The 16,222-nt window shown below is 39.9% G+C and overlaps 1 protein-coding gene and 1 pseudogene across 13 annotated transcripts in view; one reads left to right on the top strand and one right to left on the bottom strand.

Annotated features, from left to right (window-relative positions):
• DOCK3 (dedicator of cytokinesis 3) overlaps positions 1-16,222 on the bottom strand; it is a 600,629-nt gene that overhangs the window by 543,143 nt on the left and 41,264 nt on the right. The window lies entirely within an intron of this gene.
• Positions 8,969-11,124, top strand: LOC128775614 (eukaryotic initiation factor 4A-I-like; annotated as a pseudogene).

The following is a 16,222-nucleotide window of genomic DNA, read 5'->3' as shown; positions in this document are numbered from 1 at the left end:
AGTTTCAGGAGGAGAATTCAGAGATTCATTACTTACATACAACACCCAGTGAGTATCATAACAAGTGCTCCTTAATACCCATCACCCATCTAGCCTACCTCACACCCATCTCCCACATCAACCCTTAGTTTGCTCTCTATTGTTAAGAGTCTCTTATAGTTTGCTCCCTCTTTTTGCCCCCTCCCATGTGTTCATTTGTTTTGTTTCTTAAATTCCACATATGACTGAAATCATACGGTATTTGTCTGACTTATTTTGATTAGCATAATACACTCCAGCTGCATCCATGTTGTCACAAGTGGTGACATGGAAAAGATTTCATTCTTTCTGATGGCTGAGTAATATTCCATTGTATTGATACACCACATCTTCATCCATTCATCAGTCAATAGACACTTGGGCTCTTTCCACAGTTTGGCTTTTGTTGATAATGCTCCTATAAACATTACGGTCCATGTACCCCTATGAATCTGTATTTTTTAACCCTTTCGGTAAATACCTAGTAATGCAATTACTAGGGCATAGGACAGTCCTATTTTTAACTTTCTGAGGAAGCTCCATACTGTTCTCCAGAGTGGCTGTACCAGGTTACATTCCCACCAACAATGCAAGAGTTCCTCTTTCTACACATCCTCACCAACACCTGTTGTTTCTTGTGTTGGTCATTTTAGCCATTTTGACAGGTGTGAGGTGGTATCTCATCATGGTTTGCATTTGTATTTCCCTAATGATGAGTGATGTTGACCATCTTTTCATGTGTCTGTTAGCCATTTGGATGTCTTCTTTGGAAAAGTGTCTGTTCATGCCTCCTGCCCATTTCTTAACAGAACTATTTGTTTTTTAGATGTTGAGTTTAATAAGTTCTTTATAAATTTTGGATACTAATCCTTTATCAGATATATCATTTGCAAATATCTTCTCCCATTCTCTAGGCTGCCCTTTAGTTTTGCTGATTGTTTCTTTCACTGGGCAGAAGCTTTTTATCTTTTTTTATTTATTTTTTTTTTAATTTTTTTTTCAACGTTTTTTATTTATTTTTGGGACAGAGAGAGACAGAGCATGAACGGGGGAGGGGCAGAGAGAGAGGGAGACACAGAATCGGAAACAGGCTCCAGGCTCCGAGCCATCAGCCCAGAGCCTGACGCGGGGCTCGAACTCACGGACCGCGAGATCGTGACCTGGCTGAAGTCGGACGCTTAACCGACTGCGCCACCCAGGCGCCCCTATTTTTGAGAAAGAGAGCACAAGTGGAGGAGGAATGGGGCGGGGCAGAGGATCTGAATTGGCTCTGTGCTGACAGCAGTGAGCCTGATGAAGGGCTTGAACTCACAAACTGTGATATCATGACCTGAACTGAAGTCAGAGGCTCAACTAACTGAGCCACCCAGGCACCCCAAAATTTTTTCCTGATTAAGTCCCAACAGTTCACGTTTGCTTTTGTTTCCCTTGCCTCTGGCAATGTGTCTAGTAAGAAGTTGCTCCAGCCAGGTCAAAGAGGTTGCTGACTCTGTTCTCTAGGATTTTGATGGCTTCCTGTATCACATTTAAGTCTTTCATCCATTTTGAATTTATTTTTGTGTATGCTGTAAGAAAGTGGTCCAGTTTCATTCTTCTGCCATGTGGCTGTCCAATGTTCCCAGCACCATTTGTTGAAAAGTCTGTCTTTTTTCCATTGGATATTCTTTCCTGCTTTGTCAAAGATTAGTTGACCATATGGTTGTGGGTCCATTTCTGGGTATTCTATTCTGTTCCATTAATCCTATGTGTCTGTTTTGGTGCCAGTACCATACTGTCTTGATGATTACAGCTATAAAGTATAGCTTGAAATCTGGAATCATGATGCCTCCAGTTTTGTTTTTCTTTTTCAGGATTGCTTTGGCTATTCAGGGTCTTTTGCGGTTTAATACACATTTTAGATTGTTTGTTCTTGCTCTGTGAAATATGCTGTTGGTATGTTGATGGGGGTTGCATTAAATGTGTAGAATGTTTTGGGTAGAAAGACATTTTAACAATGTTTGTTCTTCCAATCTATAAGCATGGAATGCATTTCTTTGTGCCCTCTTCAATTTCTTTCATAAGTGTTCTATAGTTTTCAGAATACAGACCTTTTACCTCTTTCGTTAGGTTTATTCCTAGGTATCTAATTGTTTTTGGTACAATTGCAATGGGACCAATTCCTTGATTCCTTTTTCTGTGGCTTCATTATTGGTGTATAGGAATGCAATCGATTTCTGTACATTGACTTTATATTCTGTGACTTTGCTGAATTCATCTATTCTAGCAATTTTTTGGTAGAGTCTTTCAGGTTTTCTATATACATGTCATCTGCAAATAGTGAAAGTTTGTCTTTGCTTATTTGGATGCATTTTATTTCTTTTTGTTGTCTGATTGCTGAGGCTAAGACTTCTAGTACTATGTTAAATAGTAATGGTAAAAATGGACATCCCTGTCTTGTTCCTAACTGCAGAGGAAAAGCTCTCAGATTTTCCCCACTGAGGATGGTATTAGCTGTGGGTTTTTCATATATGGCCTTCATGATTTGAGGTATGTGAGGTTTTTAGCAAGAATAGATGATGTGTTTTGTCAAATGTCTTTTCTGCATCTAATGACAAAATCATATGGTTATCCTTTCTTTTATTAATGTGTATATCACATTGACGGATACGCAGATAATGAACCACCCCTGCAGCCTAGGAATAAATCCTATTTAATCGTGGTGAGTAACTCTTCCAATGTACTGTTGGATTCAATTTGCTGGTATCTTGTTGAGAATTTTTACATCCATGTTCATCAGGCATACTGGCCTGTAATTCTCCTTTTTAGTGAGGTATGTCTGGTTTTGGAACCAAGGTAATGATGACCTTGTAGAATGAGTTTGGAAGTTTTCCTTCCATTTCTATTTTTTAGGACAACTTGAGAAGAATAGGTATTTAACTCTTATTTAACGTTTATTTATTTTTGGGACAGAGAGAGACAGAGCATGAACGGGGGAGGGGCAGAGAGAGAGGGAGACACAGAATCGGAAGCAGGCTCCAGGCTCTGAGCCATCAGCCCAGAGCCCGACGCGGGGCTCCAACTCACGGACCACAAGATCATGACCTGAGCCGAAGTCGGACGCTTAACCGACTGAGCCACCCAGGCGCCCCTCTTATTTAAATGTCGGGTAGAATTCCCCTGGGAAGCGATCTGGCCCTTGACATTTGTTTCTTAGATTTTTTTTTAATGTTTATTTATTTAAGAGAGAGATGGAGAGAGCGAGCAGGGGAAGGGTCAGAGACAGAGAGGGAGAGAGGGAATCTGAAGCAGGCTCTGTGCTGTCAACATGGAACTCAATGCAGGGCTTGATCTTATGAACCCTAAGATATTGACCAGAGCTGAAGTCAAGAAGCAGATACTTAGCTGAATCAGACACCCAGGTGCCCCTGTCAAGAGATTTTTGATTACTGATTCAACTTCTTTGCTAATTATGGGTCTGCTCAAATATTCTATTTCTTCCTGTTTGTTTTGTTAGTTTGTAGATTTCTAGGAATTTGTCCACTTCTTCCAGATCAGCCAGTTTGTTCACATATAATCTTTCATAATATTCTCTTATAATTGTTTGTATTTCTGTGGTGCTGGTTGTGATCTCTCCTCTTTCATTCATAATTTTACTTATTTGGGTCCTTTCTCTTTTTGATAAGTCCAGCTAGGGGTTTATCAATTGTATTAATTCTTTTGAAGAACCAGCTCTTAGTTTCATTTATCTGTTCTACTGATTTTTTTTGTTTCTACATTATTTCTGCTCTAATCTTTATTATTTCCCTTCCTCTGCTGGCTTAAGGCCTTATTCGCCACCATTCCTTTTCTAGCTCCTTTAGGTATAAGGTTATTTTATGTATTTGAGACTTTTATTGCTTCTTGAGGTAGGCCTGTATTGCAATATACTTCCCTCTTAGGACTGCCTTTGCTGCATCCCAAAGGTTTCGGACTGCCATGTTTTCATTTTCATTTGCTTCCATGTACTTTTTATATTTTCTTTAATTTCCTTGTTAACTCATTCATTCTTTAGTAGGATGTTCTTTAACCTCCATGTTATTTGTGGTCTTTCCAAATTTTTTCTTGTGGTTGACTTCAAGTTTCATACCGTCATGGTCTGAAAATATACATGGTATAATCTCCATCTTTTTGTTCCTGTTGAGGGCTGATCTGTGACCCAGTATATGATATATTCTAGAGAATGTTCTGTGTACACTCGAAAAGAATGTGTATTTGGCTGCTTTAGGATGAAATGTTCTGAATATATCTGTTAAGTCCATTCAGTCCAGTGTGTCATTCAAAGCCATTGTTTTCTTGTTGATTTTCTGCTTAGATGATCTGTCCATTGCTCTAAGTGGGGTGTTAAAGTCCCCTACTATTATGGTATTATCATCAATAAGTTTCTTTACATTTGTGATTAACTGATTTATATATCTTCAAGTTGGGGGGCATATATTTACAACTGTTAGATCTTCTTGATAGAGAAACTCCTTAATTATGATACAATGCCCTCTTAATCTCTTGTTACAACCTTAGGTTTAAAATCTAGTTTATCTAAGTATGGCTACTCCGACTTTCTTCTGATGTCCATTAGCATGATAGATGGTTCTCCATAACCTTACTTTTTTAATTTTTTTAATTTTTTTTATTATTACAGTTTTTTTGAGAGTGATATAAAGCACAAGTGGGGGAGGGGCAGACAGAGAAGGAGACACAGAATCCGAAGCAGGCTCCAGGCTCTGAGCTATCAGCACAGAGCCCGTCATGGGGCTTGAACCCACAAACTGTGAGATCATGACCTGAGCCAAAATCGGACACTCAACTGACTGAGCAGGCGCCCCATCCACCCTCTCACTTTCAATCTGCAGGTGACTTAGATCCAAAATTAGTCTCTTGTAGGCAGCATATACATGTATCTTGTGGCTTTTCTCTTCCATCCACTCTGAGATCTTACGTCTTTTGATTGGAGCCATTTAGTCCATATACATTCCGAGTAATTATTCACAGATATGAATTTAGTGCCATTGTATTACCTGTAAAGTTGGTATTTCTGGTGATGTTCTGTTCCTTTTTAGTCTTTGTTGTTTTTGGTCTTTTTCCCCCCCAAAGAGTCCCTTTAATAGGGGTATCTGGGTGGCTCAGTCAGTTAAGTGTCCGACTTTTGGTTTCAGCTCAGGTCATGATCTCACAGTTTGGGGGGTTTGGGCCTATCAGGCTCTGTTCTGGCAGCACAGAGGCTGCTTGGGATTCTCTGTCACCCCCTCTCTCTCTGCCCTGCCCCTCTCTCAAAGGAAATAAATAAACATTTAAAATATATATATATTTCTGGGGCGCCTCGGTGGCTCAGTCAGTTGAGTATCCGACTTCGGCTCAGGTCATGATCTTGCAGTCTGTGAGTTCAAGCCCTGCATCAGGCTCTGTGCTGACAGCTCAGAGCCTGGAGCCTGCTTTGGATTCTGTGTCTCGCTCTCTCTCTGCCCCTCCCCCACTCATGCTCTGCCTCTCTGTCAAAAATAAACATTAAAAAAAATTTTTAATATATATATATTTCTTACAATGCTGGTTTAGTGGTCATGATGAACTCTTTTAGTTTTTGTTTGTCTGGTAAACTCTTTATCTCTCCTTCTATTCTGAATGACAGTCTTGCTAGATAAAGTAGTCTTGGATACATATGTTTCCCATTCAGCATGTTGAATATATCCTGCCACTCCCTTCTGGCCTGCCAAATTTCTGGAACAGATATACTGAGAACCTTATCTGTTTTCCCTTACAGGTGAAGGGCTTTCCTTTCCCTTGCTACTTTCAGAATTCCTTCCTTGTCTATGTATTTTGTGTATTTGACTATGATATGTCTTGGTAATGGCTGGCTTTTATTATATTTAAAGGGAGCTCTCTGTGCTTCTTGGAATTTGATGTCTGTGTCCTTTCCAGACTGGGGAAGTTTTCAGCTATAATTTGCTCATATAAACCTTCTGTCCCTTTTTCTGTCTCTTCATCTTCTGGGACTCCTATGATATGAATGTTACTACACTTTAAGGAGTCGCTGAGTTCCCTAAGTCTACATTCATGACCCAATACCTTTGCTTCCCTCTTCTTTTCAGCTTCATTATTTTCTATAATTCTATCTTCTATATCACTGACTCATTCTCTGCTTCATTCATCCTCATTGTCATGGCATCCATTCTAGTTTGCATTTTGGTTATAGCATTTTTAATTTCAGCCTGACCAGTTTTTATTTCTTTTATCTCTGCAGTAAGGGATTCTCTAGTGTCTTCTATGCTTTCCTCAAGTCCACTTAGTATCCTTTTAACTGTTTTAAATTCTAGTTCAAGCATCTTACTTACCTCTGCATTGACTAAATCCCTAGCCGTTACTTCTTCCCATTCCTTCTTTTGAGGTGAATTCTTCCATCTTGTCAAATTATCAAGGTCACTGCTTTTTTGTTAGTAAAGCCTGTTTTATTCCTGCTCCTGAGAGTAATAGCTATATTAAGAAGAGAACCAAAAACTACCAAACAAATGAAATTAAAAGGGAAGCTAGTTCTTTTGTGTGTTTTGGTCTGCTTGTTAAAAGCAAAATTAGATCGTAGGTGTATTTGGGTCTGCTTATGAAAAGAAGCTAGATCAAATAAATAAAATAATAATAAATACATTAAAAATAAAAAATGCTTTTCCTGTAACCCATTAAAAAGAAAAAAACCCAGGAGCGCCTGGGCAGCTCAGCTGGTTGAGCATCTGACTTCAGCTCAGGTCATGATCTTGCAGTCCGTGAGTTCAAGCCCCCGTGGGGCTCTGTGCTGACAACTTGGAGCCTAGATCCTGCTTCAGATTCTGTGTGTGTGTGTGTCTCTCTCTCTGACCCTCCCCCACTCATGCTCTGTCTCTCTTAAGAATAAACATTAAAAAAAAACCCAAGGGACACTAGATCCTGTTTCCCCTACAGCCAAACCTTTGCAGCACTCAATGATCAGTAGACTTGGTACAAGCCAGGGGTTTGTGCTGGTCTTCTGGGAATGGGGCCTGCTGCACTGATTCTCAGGAGGTCTTGTCCTAGTGGAGATGCACCTGCAGGATGCAGGGGGGCGGGACTTGATGTAAGTGGCTCCAGCCTCTACTTGCTGGCACTGTTTTACTCATTGACATGGGTCAGGGCTCATGAATGGGAGAGAAAATGGGAGTTTCCCCGCTCTCTCATCTTAAGACAGGAGCTCCTGCCTGCCACTATGCAGGAAGCCCTCACAGAAGAGCAAAACAATCAACCCTCCTGTGTCCCCAGCTTCTGTCAGATCCCTGCCTTCACCTGGTGTGTGTCCAAGTTGTCTGTCTGCCAGGTGGCACAGCATCCCATGTTTTAGCTCAGGTTTAGCTGGGTTTCAAAACTCCAAATTTCAGAGACCCTATGACACAGACCTGCGCTGATCTTCTAAGGGAGAGTCTTATTGCATTGTAGCCAATTGCTGGTTTGTCCCAGAAAATGATCACACAAGTGCATAGCAGCTTAGAGTTTATGGTAAAGTGCAACAGAAAGCCAGCACCAAGGCTTGCTGCCCTCAGCTGGAGGCCCTGTTTCTCTGCTGGTGAATGGGGCAGCTCAATGGCATCTGCAGGGTCTTTTGTACGCAGAGAAGTCATGCCACCTCTCCCAAATCTACACCAAGAAGGGGAATTGTTTCTCCCCATGCAACCCAGGGGATCCTCAGACCATGCTACCTACTCCTTGGTTTCTGCCCTCCTTCTCCACTGGAGCACCACCAAGTCTGCCAGGAGAGACCCTGGCAATGGCACAGACCTCCAACTTCACACTTTGTGCTCTGCCACTTATAAAAGCTTACAGTGCTTAGCTCCTCTTCTTTTCCCAGTCAATGGTTTGGGGGAAGAGTTTTCTTGTGAAATCCCCTGCACATGATGTCACTCTGTTTTCATTCTTCGTCTCTCACTCACTCACTCCTCTTCCCGTGATCAGGGCTCCCTCGCCTCCACAGTGCCCACCAAATCAACTCTCCAAAGCTCCTACCTCCACAAGGGGGTTGTTTTCCTACTTGCAGATGTGCAGTTTTGTTCTCTCAGTCCTCAGATCGATTTCTTGGGTGCTCAGAATAATTTGATATTGGGGCACCTGGGTGGCTCTGTCAGTTAAGCATCTGACTTCAGCTCAGGTCATGATCTCACAGTTCATGGGTTCAAGTCCCGTGTCAGGCTCTGTGCTGACAGCTCAGAGCCTGGAGCCTGCTTCAGATTCTGTGTCTCCCTCTCTCTCTCTGCCCCTCTCCCACTCACACTCCTTCTCTCTCTCTCTCTCTCAAAAATAAATAAACATTTAAAAAAGTAATTTGACATTTATCTAGTTGTGTTCAAGGGACAAGGCAAGCTCAGGGTCTCCCTATCCTCTGCCATCTTAACTCCTCCAGTAAATATTGTGTGTGTTCTGACTGCTCTACCAACCAGCCATTCCCCTGTCTCTCTCCCTCTCCTCAGACCTCCCTATTCCAAAACACAAAAATATTGAAATTAGGCCAATTAATAGCCCTCCAATGGCCCCTAAGTATTCAACTGAAAGGAAAGGTCAAGTCTCTCACTTTAAATCAAAAGCTAGAAATAATTAAGCTTAGTGAAGAAGGCATGTCGAAAGCCAATAGGCCAAAAGCTAGGCCTCTGGCACCAAACACTTAGCCAAGTTATGAATGCAAAGGAAATGTTTTGGAAGGAAATTGAAAGTGCTACTTCAGTGAACCCACAAATTATAAGAAAGCAAAACAGTCTTATTGCTGATATGGATGACATATGCTGGATAAAAGATCAAACCAGCCACAACATTCCTTTAAGCCCCCAAATTAATCCAATTCTACAAAGGACTGGGAGGGATGAGGGCACTGCAGAAGAAAAGTTTGAAGCTAGCAGACATTGGTTTATGAGGTTTAAGGAAAGAAGACATCCATCTCCCTAATAAGTACAAGATGAAGCAGCAAGTACTGACATAGAAGCTGCAGGAAGTTATCCAGAAGATCTAGCTAAGATAATTAATGAAGGTGGCTACACTAAACAACAGATTTTCTATGTAGACAAAACAGCCTTATATTGGAAGAAGATGCTATCTAGGACTTTCATTAGAAAGCTAGAGAGAAGTCAATGCCTGGCTTAAAAGTTTCAAAGGATAGGCTACTCTCCTGTTAGGGGCTAATGCAGCTGATGACTTTAAGGTGAAAGCCAATGCTCACCTACCATTCTGAAAATTCTAGGGCCCTTAAGAATTATGCTAAATCTACTCTTCCTGTGCTCTATAAGTGGAATTGTAAAGCCTAAAAGACAGCACATCTGTTTACAACATGGTTTACTAATATTTGAGGGCCACTGTTAATACCTACCACTCAGGAAAAAGAGTCTCCTTTCAAAATATTATTCTCATTGACAATGCAGCTGATCACCCAAAACCTCTGATGGAGATATCCTGCAAGATTAATATTGCTTTCATGCCTGCTAACCATCCATTTTATCCCATGGTTCATGGAATAATTTCAACTGTCAGTATTTTTATTTAAGAAATATATTTTGTCTAGTTTCTAAGGATCATGTCTCTGAGGTCAGGATTCCTGATCCAGAGACAATGGCCTGATGGGTAGCACCTGAAGGTATCATCAAGAGTAACTGAAATAAGTTGACAGCTGTAATGACATGAACCTCTGTGAGTCCCTTCTCTGTGGCATCTATGCCTATGTTTTTGAGAAGCCTTCTTTCATCCAGCAACAAGGCATTCTTCCTTGTATCAGGGTTATGATATGATTGCTCAAGCCCAATCTGGGACTAGGAAAACAGCCACTTTTGCCACATTGATTCTGCAACAAGATGGAATTGAATCTAAAGACTACACAGGCTTCGGTCCTGGCACCGACTAGAGAGTTAGCTCAGCAGATACAGAAGGTAGTCATGGTATTAGGATATTAATTACATGGGTGCCCCCTGCCATGCCTGCATTGGGGGGGACCAATGTACATTCTGAAGTGCAGAAGCTGCAGATGGAAGATCCCCATAACATCATGGGTACCCCAGGTCATGTGTTTGATATGCTTAACCAGAAACACCTGTCTCCCAAATACATCAAGTAGTTTGTACTGGACAAGTTGATGAAATGGTTTTTTTATTTTTTTAATTTACATCCAAGTTAGTTAGCATATAGTGCAACAATGATTTCAGGAGTAGATTCCTTAATACCCCTTACCCATTTAGCCCATCCCCCCTCCCACAACTCCTCTAGTAACCCTCTGTTTGTTCTCCATATTGAAGAGTCTCTTATGTCTTGTCCCCCTCCCTGTTTTTATATTATTTTTGTTTCTCTTCCCTTATGTTCATCTGTTCTGTGTCTAAGTCCTCATATGAGTGAAGTCATGTGGTATTTGTCTTTGACTAATTTCCTTAGTATAATACCCTCTAGTTCCATCCAGCTGATGAAATGTTAAGCCGCGGATTCAAGGACCAGATCTATGACATATTCCAAAAGCTCAACAGCAACACCCTGGTGGTTTTGCTGTCAGCTACAATGCCTTCCAACATGCTTGAGGTGACCAAGAAGTTCATGAGGGACCCCAATCAGATTCTGTTCAAAAAGGAGGAGTTGACCCTGAAGGGTATCCACTGGTTCTACTTCAATGTGGAAGGAGAGGAGTGGAAGCTGGACACATTGTGTAACTTGTATGAAACCCTGACCATCATGCAGGCAGTCATACTCATCAACACCCTAAGAAAGGTTTATTGACTCATTGAAAAGATGTACACCAAAGACCCCACCATGTCTGCTATGCACAGAGATATGGAATGCGATGTTAAATGAGATGTTATCATGAAGGAGTTCACTCTGGCTCTTAGCAGAGTATTGATTACTACTGATTTGCTGGCCAGAGGCATTGATGTGCCACAGGTTTCTTTAGTCATCAAGTATGACCTTCCCACCAACAGGGAAAATTATATCGACAGAATCAGTCCTGGTGGACAATTTGGCCATAATGGTGTGGCTATTGACATAGTGACAGAAAAAGACAAGAGGATTCTTCAATATAGGGAAACCCTCCACAACACCTCCATTGAGGAGATGCCCCTCAATGTTCCTGAACTCATCTAAGGAACTGTCCTGCTACCTAGCCCTACTGAGGGTTCAGTCCATGGGGGGCTTAAGAGGAGCAGGAGAGGGGAGGGAAGGGAACCAAGGGATGGACATCTTGCCATTTTTTTCTTTTTTTCTTTGAATAAGCGTCACTTTTTGAGGCAAAAAAAAAAAAAAGAATTTTGTAAGGTTACAGCTTCCATAGATAGTGGTTCCTTTATCTGGACAAAGTAAATTGAAAAAGTTCTGGAAAGAATTCATAATTCTAGATGTCATTAAGAACTTTCGTGATTCACAGGAAGAGGTCAAAATATCCATATGAACAGGAGTTTGAAAGCAGCTGATTCTAACCATCATTGATGACCTCGAAGGATTCAAGACTTCTGTGGACAAAGTAACCACAGATGTGATGGAAATAGCAAGAGAGCCAAAATTAGTAGTAGAGTCTGAACCTGTGATCGAATTGCTGCAATTTCATGATAAAACTTTTTTTTTAATGTTTATTTTTGAGAGAGAGAGCATGAGTGGGGGAGGGGTAGAGAGAGAGAGGGAGACACAAAATCCAAAGCAGGTTTTAGGCTCCGAGCTGTCAGCACAGAGCCCAACGCAGGGCTCGAACCCACGAACCATGAAATCATGACCTGAGCCAAAGTCTGATACTCAACCGACTGAGCCACCTAGGCACCCCTCATGATAAAACTTTAACACTGGAATTGCTTCTTATGGATAAACAAACTGGTTTCTTGAGATGGAATCCTCTCCTAGTGACAATGCTGTGAAGACTGGTGAAATGACAACAAAGGATTTAGAATATTACATCAACTTCATTGATAAAGAAGCAGCAGGATTTAAGACACTGACTACAATTCTGGAAGAAGTTCTACTGTGGGTAAAATGCTATCAAACAGCATCCCATACTACAGAGAAAAATCATTTGTAAAAAGAAGAGTCAATGCAGCAAACTTCACTGTTATCTTATTTAAAGAAATTGCCACAGACACCCAACCTTCAGCAGCCACCACTCTAATCAGTCAGCAGCTGTCAACATCAAGACCCTCCACCAGCAAAAATATTATAATTTGCTGAAAGCTCAGATGATAGTTAGCATTTTTTTAGCAATACAGTATCTTTTAATTTTTGGAGGGAGACTCTAAATGCTTTTTATTTTTTTAAGTTTTTATTACAATTCCAGTTAACATATAGTGTAATAGTAGTTTCAGGTGTACAATATAGTGGTTCAATACCTCCATATGACACCCAGTGGTCATCACAACAAGTGCACTCCATAATCCCCATCACCTATTTAACCCATCCCCCCAACTACCTCCCCTCTGGTAGTTTGTCCTCTCTAGTTAAGAATCTGTTTCTTGCTTTGCCTCTCTCTTTTTTTCCTTTGCTCGTTTGTTTCTTAAATTCCACATACAAGTAAAATCATACAGTATTTGTCTTTCTCTGACTTAAGGGATGTCCACTGTTTAATACACATAATTTTACTACACACTTAATACACTATAGTGCAAACATAACTTCTATATGCACTAGGAAACCAAACAATTCATTTGACTCACTTTATTGTGATATTCAGTTTATTGCAGTGGTCTGGAAACCAAACCGGCAGTATCTCCAAGGTATGCTTGTACTTCTTTTCTTGATTTATGGAACAAAGCTCCCAAAGCAATGTCAAATAAAACTTACAGGGGCGCCTGGGTGGCTCAGTTGGTTGAGCATCCAACTTGGCTCAGGTCATGATCTCACAGTTCGTGGGTTCGGGCCCCACATTGGGCTCTGTGCTGACAGCTCAGAGCCTGTTGGATTCTGTGTCTCCCTCTTGCTCTGCTCCTCCCCTACTCACGCTCTGTCTCTCTCTCTCTCTCTCAAAAATAAATAAACATTAAAAAATAAAAAAAAACTTATAAAGGCAGATGTTCTTATTTTGTTCCTGAAGTTTGAAGGGAAACATTCTATGTTTCATTATTAAGCATAATGTCAGATGTGGGTTCTTCATATGTGCCTTTTATTAGATTGGTAAATCCAGCATTATATAAAATATATACATTGTATAAATCTATATAAATTATTTGCTTATATCAAGAGTTTTTACATCTATAATCATAAAGGATATTGGTCTATAATTTTCTTTTAATCTTATTAGGGTTTTAGATAAAAGTTACACTGGCTTCATAATGAGTTAGGAAATGTTTCACCCTCTTTTGCTTTTGAAAAGCATGTTTCACAGAATTCACACATGAAACCATTTGGGACTTGAGTCTTCTTTGTGAGAAAATTATTTTATTAGAAACTGAATTTATTTAATTTAGTATCACTCTATTTCTTCCTGTGTCAATTTTGTTCAAATGTGCCTCTCAAGAATTTAAGTAAAATGATTCATAATATTCTCTAATGTTCTCTCATTATGAATGTTTTATTTAATTTAGTCTTACTAAGAACTTATCATTTTTATTAATCCTTTTAAAAAATCACTTTTAGTTTTACTAGTTTTCTCTAGTCTCCATCCATTTTCTACTTAATTGATTTCTGCTCTGATTTTTTTATTTCATTCTATTTTAATTTGCTATTGTTTTTCTATTTTCTCCAGTAGGTACCTTGGATTATTCACTTTAAATCTTTCTTGCCTTCCAACCACTCTGGAAAACAGTATGGAGGGTCCTCAAAAAGTTAAAAATAGAACTATCCTACAATCCAGCAATTACACTACTATTTACCCAAAGGATACAAAAATACTCATTCAAAGGGATATGTGCACTCCAATGTTTACAGCAGCAACATCCAAATTATGGAAAGTGCCTAAATCTCCATCGACTGATAAATGAATAAAGAAAATGTGGTATATCTATACAATGGAATATTACTCAGCCATAAAAAAGAATTAAATCTTGGAGTGCTTGGGTGGCTCAGTCAGTTAAGCATCCAACTCTTGATTTCAGCTCAGGTCATGAGCTTGCAGTTCATGGATTTGAGCCCATCAGGTTCCATGCTGACAGTGCAGAGCCTGCTTGGGATTCTCTCTCTCCCTCACCTTCTGCCACTCCCCACTTGCAAAATTCACACACCCTCTCTCTCTCTCTCTCTCTCAAAACAAATAAATAAACTTAAAAAAAATTAAATATTGCCATTTTCAACAATGTGGATGGAGCTAGAGAGTATTATGCTAAGTGAAATAAGTCACAGAAAGACAATTACCATATGATTTTACTCATGTGGAATTTAAGAAACAAAACAAATGAACATGGGGGGGAGAAGAGGCAAATCAAGAAACAGACTATTTTAAGTTTATTTATTTTGAGAGAGAGAGAGAGAGAGAGAGAGACAGAGAGAAAGTGAACATGAGCAGGGGAGGGGCAGAGAGAGGAGGAGAGAGAGAGAGAATCCCAAGCAGGCTCCTCCCTGTCAGTGTAGAGCCCAACATGGGGCTCAATCCCATGAATCATGAGATCATTCCCTGAGCCAAAATCAAGAGTCAGACACTTAACCAACTGAGACACCCAGGCACCCACAGACTTTTAACTATAGAGAACTGATACTTGCTAGAGGGGAGGTGAGTGGGAATGTGTTAAATAGGTGATGGCTATTAAGGAGGGCACTTGTTGTGATGAGCACTGGGTGCTGTAAGTGATGAATCACTGAATTCGACACCTAAAACTAATACTACACTGTATTTTACCTAATTAGAATTTAAATAAAAACTTGTAAAGAAAAAAATCTTTCTTTCTTTCCAATATAAGCATTTAAAACTTCCCCACTATGAAAGTGGATGATGGACACTGAAGAGGGCACCTGTTGGGATGAGCACTGGGTGTTGTATGGAAACCAATTTGACAATAAATCTCATATTAAAAAAAATAAAAAATAAAAAAAATAAAACTTCCCATGATGTGACAAGAAGAGCAGTCACCCCTGCGCAATTCCCCCTGAAAGTCCAGAACCTCACCTTATGTCAGATAGACCCTGAATGAGTCTCACAGAGACACTCTCACAGCCTAGAGCAGGCTCAGAATTGCTATGTGTGAGGTACGGCCTGGGTAGAATAGGCCTGAGAGTAATGCCCAGGGGAAAGAGCCTTCCATCAATGGACCAATACTGTTTCCATGGTTTGGACAAAAGCAACATGGAAACCTTAGAGGCTGGCATCAGGAGAAACTGCATGAGGGGTACAGGATCCCTCTGCACCACCTCTGCAACTTCTCTGTAAACCCAAAATCACTCCAAAGTAACAAGCTCATTAAAAAATTTTTTTCAGTGAATAAAAAAATTAAACTATAAAATTTCCTCTAGCATTGCAATATTTATTGCATCCACAAATTTTGATAGTATGTTTTCATTATTCAATTCAAAACATTTTCTAATTTCCTTTGTGGTTTTTTTTTTATAATTGACTGATGAGTTATTTAGAAATATTTCCAAATATGTGAGGGTTTCCTGATTATCTTATCATTGATCTCTAAGTTAATTTTATTCTAGTTGGGAGAACACACTCTATTATTTCAATCCTCGAAAATTTATTAAGATATGTTTTTTGGTGGCACCTGGGTGGCTCAGTCAGTTGAGCAACTGATCTTGATTTCAGCTTAGATCATGGTCCCAGGGTCATGGGTTCAAGCCTCACACTGGGATCCACACTCAGCGTGCAGCCTGCTTAAGATTCACTCTCCCCCTATCCCCTGTTCACACTCGCTTTCTAAAATAAAAAAGAAATTTTTTTAAGATACGTTTTTTGGGTTAGCATATGGTCTATCTTGGTGATAACATATGCAATTTAAAGAGGGCACTTGTTGGGATGAGCACTGGGTGCTGTATGTAAGTAACGAATCATGGGAATCTACTCCCAAAGCCAAGAGCACACTGTAGATACACTGTATGTTAGCTAACTTGACAATAAATTATATTTAAAAAATAAAATGAAGTAAATAAATAAACTTCAAAACAAAATAAATACCTTCATTTAAAAAAATTGTGTCCTGTTTATTTACTTTAAAAATAAATAAATACATACATACATACATACACACATACCTTCATTTAAAAAAAAATTGTGTCCTCTGTTGGGTACAGTCATCTAAAATTTCAATTGTGTCAAGTTTTGGTTGGTAGTGTAGTT

The sequence above is a fragment of the Panthera pardus genome, unplaced genomic scaffold (genome assembly GCF_024362965.1).
Source record: "Panthera pardus isolate Hobbes unplaced genomic scaffold, ASM2436296v1 HiC_scaffold_8, whole genome shotgun sequence".
Taxonomy (NCBI): domain Eukaryota; kingdom Metazoa; phylum Chordata; class Mammalia; order Carnivora; family Felidae; genus Panthera; species Panthera pardus.
This window is presented reverse-complemented; position numbering and strand designations above follow the sequence as displayed.